Raw genomic sequence first — 5,648 nt, forward strand, 5'->3', positions numbered from 1 at the left:
ATCTCCACAAGGCAGGCCGTTGCCGGGCCCTCAAAATCGGCGCATTAAAATAACCAAATCTGCCTGACGTCAGAGAACCATTCGCAAGTCGTGCCCACTCGTTGGACCAATGGTGGAAAGGATGCTGCTGACATCACGTTATGATACTCCTGAGGTTCGGGTTGGCATAAAGATGTTCTGCCTAGGCTTTCTTGGCTGTCGGGCTGCGGCTTATTGTAAGCCTTCCCAACACTGTAACAAAAACAGCACCCGTTGCATTGACACATAATGCTCCATATTCATCGTAGCGCTGCACCTGTCATACTGCATTTGCGGCACAATCTAAACATTCTTTATTTTTGACCACTGTGCGTGTTCAGATCAATTGATTGCACACACCGAAAATATATAGGTCTACTATTTTCCTCTAAATGTATTTTAATTACGAATCGCCTTTCAAATGTGACTGGGAAAGATGCTAGTAGAGATGTACGCCACATCAGCACATAACAGGTTAGGGGGAGGCACAGCGGTCTTAGAGGAATAATGGTAATAGTTAAAAATCATGAAAACACGTTATTTCATAACCAGATGATGAAATAAAATAGGCCATGTCCGGTGCAGCTCAATTAGGTGCAAAAGCAGTGTTTTGGCACACGAGTCATTCATGGAGATTCCCGTTTAGCCCGCGCCGTAAGGTAATGCCATGCCGTGCGCACCGGGCCTATTGTGCGCAGATTGTAACATGAGCATCCCAGTCTCGCTACAAACTGTCAAGCCACACGGCTGGGGTGGAGTCGGCTGAAACAAACTGCTTTCCCTGCTCTAAAGAGATACAGCACTCTCGACCTGGAGATATCGGGCAACGGTGGCAGCAAGACGGACGAATAAGCCGTTTTTCTTAGAAAAAAGGAAAGGAATGAAACGTTGCTGATTTCAAAATGAATTCAGAAAACACACGAGCACACGCCCATACCCAGAAACGCCTAGGCATCCATACCGCCAAAGCATCATGGCACCAGCTCGGTTATCGAGTCACGAGACCCTATTTGACATTCAGGGTTACGTGAACGGTAAAATATGAATGAAAGATTGTTGTAGCCTTCATGAGGCGTTTACATGACGCACCCCAGTCGTCCAAGGCCCCGATGTAGCCTTCCCACGGCTTCCATCCCCTCTGCCCCTGCGGCATACAGCGCCCAGATTGTGAATCAATACACTCCCGAGTCGGTGACTATAGCAAGCCAACAAGCCAGTCCGACAACCTGCCAGCAACATCGAGTGGATCTGTTTCAGTGCCCTCCGGTTATCTATTCTGCATTCAGTGAGAAAATCCTTCTCATTTTGACAGATTTATTGCACTCTGCCGCACTGTCCCCCTGTTAGGGATAAACCCACAGTCTACTATGATTCAGATGTATTCCAGTGTATTTGATCTTAGTCTGCTCTCCTATCTTCCCTGAAATGCATCGGACTTGCTTCTTAAATCGACCACTTTTATGAAGCCAGTTTAGGTTCGATGATTTTCACCGAGTCTATCCTAATAGTGATCTGATTGGGCCCACACACAATTCAGGTTCCTCGCAGTCTCTTCTCATCTGTCTAGCTAGCAACAGACCAACTGGCATGGATGTCAACAGCCAAATTTAAAAGCGAGAGGGTGATCCATGAAAATAGAGCCGCAACCGGCAACAACAGCTAATCTAAGTAGCCTACTTACCGTCAATTATCCTGGGTCTTCTTGTTGCGGCTTCCAAGGAATATGGTAACAATAATTTGCGAAAGACGTGAGGTCGACGCAAATCCCGCAATTCAGGCACCAATCGAGTAAAATCAGCCGGTCCGGAGGGTCTTGGAAGCTCCCTATCACCGCTGCTGCTGCCGCCAACCGACCGCTGGATTCGGCTTTGCTTTCTTGCTCGCTCGTTCTCTCGCTCTGTCTTTCCGTCCGCTTGCTTGCCCGGTGACACGCTCACGTCCCCGCTTCCATTCCTTTTCCTCGGGAGGCGCGGACTGATGTGCGTTCTAGGCGTCTCCGTTTCCTGTCCAACCCCTTCTCCCCAAATCAGCCTAGACTAATCAACCGAAACCTCGCACGTCACAGGGAAGGCAGGCGAGGAGAGGGCGTTTTTTCCCCCAGTGGAACCTCGCTGCCAGTGGAGTGGCCGTATGCATTCTCGGGGAATGGGATTTAGAGTGGACAACGTGCTGCATTTGGGAGCGAATCCTCTTATTATTTATTCGAACCATCTGCTCTCTACTAAGTCCGTTTATTAAGTTATGCCATTTGAACAAATCAGATTTCATCCATGTCTGAGAAAACTCGGCCTTTTCAGCTTGCTGCGGTAGATGGGAAACCGACATCTGCTTTAAGAAGCCCCGAGTCAAAGCTATGTAGCACCGACCGAAATACTGGATTTCATATTGAACAAATACAAGCCTTTTCTCCTCCATGTAATGCAAATATTTTAACCGTAGCGTCAACCGAAAGCAGCGCGCTCTTAGTGTTCTCGTTACTCAGAAAGGGGATCTATTCCTTTATGAAACAGTAATAGAGGTTCCACAGGGGGTGGTGGTGGAAATAATTCAAACATGGCTAACAGTTCAATTCAATTCAATTGTATTTATATAGCGCCATAACAATACAATTGTCTCTAGGCGCATTACAGAGCCCAGAGCCTGAACCCCCTTAGTGCAAGCTAGTTGACACACATACACACACCTGCCCTGTTTGGCAGATGCCCTACCTTAACAGACTGCCCTACAAAGAGGGGTGCAATGCAGAATCCATGACTCGTATTGCATCTCAGTGTCCATACAACCATTGAAGGTTCTAAGGTCCACCCCCACCCCTCCTTGTGTATGCTGTATTGTGCCAGTTTTTGTTATGAGCCTTTTAGCGCTTTTATGTAGAACCATTACGCCACCTTTCAGAGAGGAGACACAGAGAATAGTAGTGGATTGGAGACCATACTCATTTACCAATAAGATGGTGACATAATGTTGCAGATCCTTGCAGGGACAGTCTGAGTCTGACTGGGGGAATTACATTACACAAATTTGATGTCTCATGTCAGTCCATGTTCCACTGATGGCTGACAGTATAGTCTTCAGTGAGTAGAGTCTTCAGTGCGCATTAAACGCACAGTCTGTGTTTTGGGCAATTCTGGTTGTTGATATTGGAGAGGGTGGAGATGGCAGGCCCATCCCACACACATGTGATGGAACCCAACTAAGTTTGCTGGTAACAGCGGGCCATGTAGACCTACTAAACAAACCTCCAGTTTTACAAATATAAACTGTACACAATATCAAAGCAATCATTACAAACTAACAGTTTTACAAATATAAACTGTACACAATATCAAAACAATCATAACAAACGAACAGTTTTACAAATATAAACTGTACACAATATCAAAACAATCATAACAAACGAACAGTTTTACAAATATAAACTGTACACAATATCAAAACAATCATAACAAACTAACAGTTTTACAAATATATCGAGCTCCTCATTAAAACGTGAAGAGGTAAGAGTGTTAAGGGTGTGAAATGAAGAAAGCCTCTCTTTCTTTTATTTTTGTAAGACTGTTTGCTATGACGATTCTGGTTATGGTTATGATAAACATTATGATTGTGTGTAGATTGTGAACCAGCCTCTTTACAGATTACCAGTACACTTTGTGAACACCTGAAGCTTACCTGTACTCTGTGTGAACTTGTTGATATTTGAGATCAATAGCTAATCTGATTACAGGCCTCCCGACTGTGCTCCTTAAGCAGCGTGTTCATTGGCTGGGGCCAGTAGTTGCTGTGTCGGTCAGGAGTCAGGACTGTGTGTGATCACTCTGGGTTTTGATTGTTTGTTTGTTTTTTGAGCACACAGTCTGAACTAACAGCTCGAGCACCGTGAGGAGCAGGTTGCTGAATTGGAGCAAAAGTGTTTTGGATTAGAATCACGTACACTAATGAGGTGTGGGAATATCCCTGCTGGCTGCAAACTCAGGCCAGAATCAGGACCATCAGATTCAGCACTGAGATAGGAATCATCCATCAAGAGGAGACTGTTGCCTGGCAATGAGAGGCTGTAGACTGTTGCCTGGCAATGAGAGTCTTTAGACTGTTGCCTGGCAATGAGAGGCTGCACACTGTTGCCTGGCAATGAGAGGCTGTAGAATGTTGCATGGCAATGAGAGGCTGCACACTGTTGCCTGGCAATGAGAGGCTGTAGACTGTTGCCTGGCAATGAGAGTTTGTAGACTGTTGCCTGGCAATGAGAGGCTGCACACTGTTGCCTGGCAATGAGAGGCTGTAGACTGTTGCCTGGCAATGAGAGTTTGTAGACTGTTGCCTGGCAATGAGAGGCTGCACACTGTTGCCTGGCAATGAGAGGCTGTAGACTGTTGCCTGGCAATGAGAGTTTGTAGACTGTTGCCTGGCAATGAGAGGCTGCACACTGTTGCCTGGCAATGAGAGGCTGTAGACTGTTGCCTGGCAATGAGAGGCTGTAGACTGTTGCCTGCCTGCCAGTGGCTGAAGAGAGACCGCTGAATCATCCAACTGAATGCAACAGCATGTTTGTTGAATCTTGCTCATTTCTGGCCCATGTGCGAGGTTCACATCAGGCCAGCACACTGGCTGCTGGACCAGAGACTGTTGCCATGAGATCAAACTACAAGCCAGCTGCTGCTTAAAAAACATAATGGTTCAATTAGTGTGTTTTATTTGTTGCTTTTGGGAGAAGCAAACTTACTTCTGAGATGTTCTTGTGGCAGCAGCCGCCTACTATCTGCACTTGTAAAAGCTGGGTTAATACAAAAAAAAACATAGCATTAAGCTGAAGCATTGTAATAGAATGATATACTCACTCACTCACACACTTTAGGGGACGTGTAGCAGCGTGATACACACTCATACACTTTAGGGGACGTGTAGCAGCGTGACACAAACTTACACACTTCAGGGGACGTGTAGCAGCGTGACACACACTCACACACTTCTTGGGACGTGTAGTAGCGTGATACACACTCACACACTTCAGGGGACGTGTAGCAGCGTGACACACACTCAAACACTTCAGGGGACGTGTAGCAGCGTGACACACACTCACACACTTCAGGGGACGTGTAGCAGCGTGACACACTCACACACTTCAGGGGACGTGTCGCAGCGTGACACAAACTTACACACTTCAGGGGACGTGTAGCAGCGTGACACACACTCACACACTTCAGGGGACGTGTAGCAGCGTGACACACTTACACACTTCAGGGGACGTGTAGCAGCGTGACACAAACTCACACACTTCAGGGGACGTGTAGCAGCGTGACACATCCTCACACATGTAGCAGCTCTTTGTGTGGGAGGGCAGGTCTGGTGGCGTGTCTCAGAGCCTGTGTAAGAGGAGACGCCATGAGCGGGGGAAACGGGAGACGACACTGAGATTGTTCTTCTGGACTTCAAGGCGGCCACATCAAACGGCGCATGGTCAGTGAGTCACATTTCTGCCTCAGGCACAGCAGTGGGCAGCCCTCTCTCCGTCAGGACCCTGCTCCATTCTCCGGTTTCCTCACTCTGTCTTCTGTTTCTCTTCTCCTCTCCTCTCCTCTCCTCTCTTCTCTTTTCTTCTTCTCCCTTGTCGTGTCTTCTCTTCTGTCCTCCAT

General features: G+C 47.1%; 1 protein-coding gene across 1 annotated transcript in view; it reads right to left on the reverse strand.

The window, feature by feature from the left end:
* Window positions 1–1,958, reverse strand: part of raph1a (Ras association (RalGDS/AF-6) and pleckstrin homology domains 1a) — a 109,474-nt gene extending 107,516 nt beyond the window's left edge. Inside the window, exon 1 of the mRNA XM_080838783.1 lies at window positions 1,700–1,958. The gene's annotated coding sequence lies outside the window, so the exon portion shown is untranslated. The remainder of the gene's footprint in view (window positions 1–1,699) is intronic.
* Between the last annotated feature and the right edge of the window lie 3,690 nt (window positions 1,959–5,648).

This window comes from Sprattus sprattus, assembly GCF_963457725.1.
Source record: "Sprattus sprattus genome assembly, chromosome: 5".
NCBI classification, from domain to species: Eukaryota; Metazoa; Chordata; class Actinopteri; order Clupeiformes; family Clupeidae; genus Sprattus; species Sprattus sprattus.